The following is a 550-nucleotide window of genomic DNA, read 5'->3' as shown; positions in this document are numbered from 1 at the left end:
TATGTATTTATTAGTATGTCTGAGTTTGTCCCTGTACCATGGCTTGATGGCCGATGCTTTTGCCTTTACGTTTTCGCAACTTAGGCTTGCAAAAATGAATCTCTGGGGTCGATTTGTTCGAATTATGGCGGTGCCCCAGCATGGCCGCAGTCACAACAGTGAAGTAAGTAAAAGAAGAAAACTATACGTCGGGCTACTTTCAATTTCCGTCAACCAATCCACTCAGAATCCACTACCAAATCCACTGCCGCTAGAGTAGAAGACATTTGCCGAAGGTGCCACACAATGACACTGGATTCGGAGGCATGCGGATGGGAAGGCAATTTCTTTCGACACAACTACACCTGTGACAGTATACACACAGTTATATATGTATCTGTACGTACTTACTTATATATATGCATATACGTACATACGAACATATACATACATATATATATACATACATATATATATACATATATAGATACACACACATATATATATATACATATATATGTATATGTATAAATATATATTTGTATATATATATATATATACATATATATAT

The sequence above is a fragment of the Octopus bimaculoides genome, chromosome 3 (assembly GCF_001194135.2).
Source record: "Octopus bimaculoides isolate UCB-OBI-ISO-001 chromosome 3, ASM119413v2, whole genome shotgun sequence".
NCBI lineage: Eukaryota > Metazoa > Mollusca > Cephalopoda > Octopoda > Octopodidae > Octopus > Octopus bimaculoides.
The sequence above is the reverse complement of the archived record's forward strand: the minus strand, read 5'-3'. Positions refer to the sequence as shown.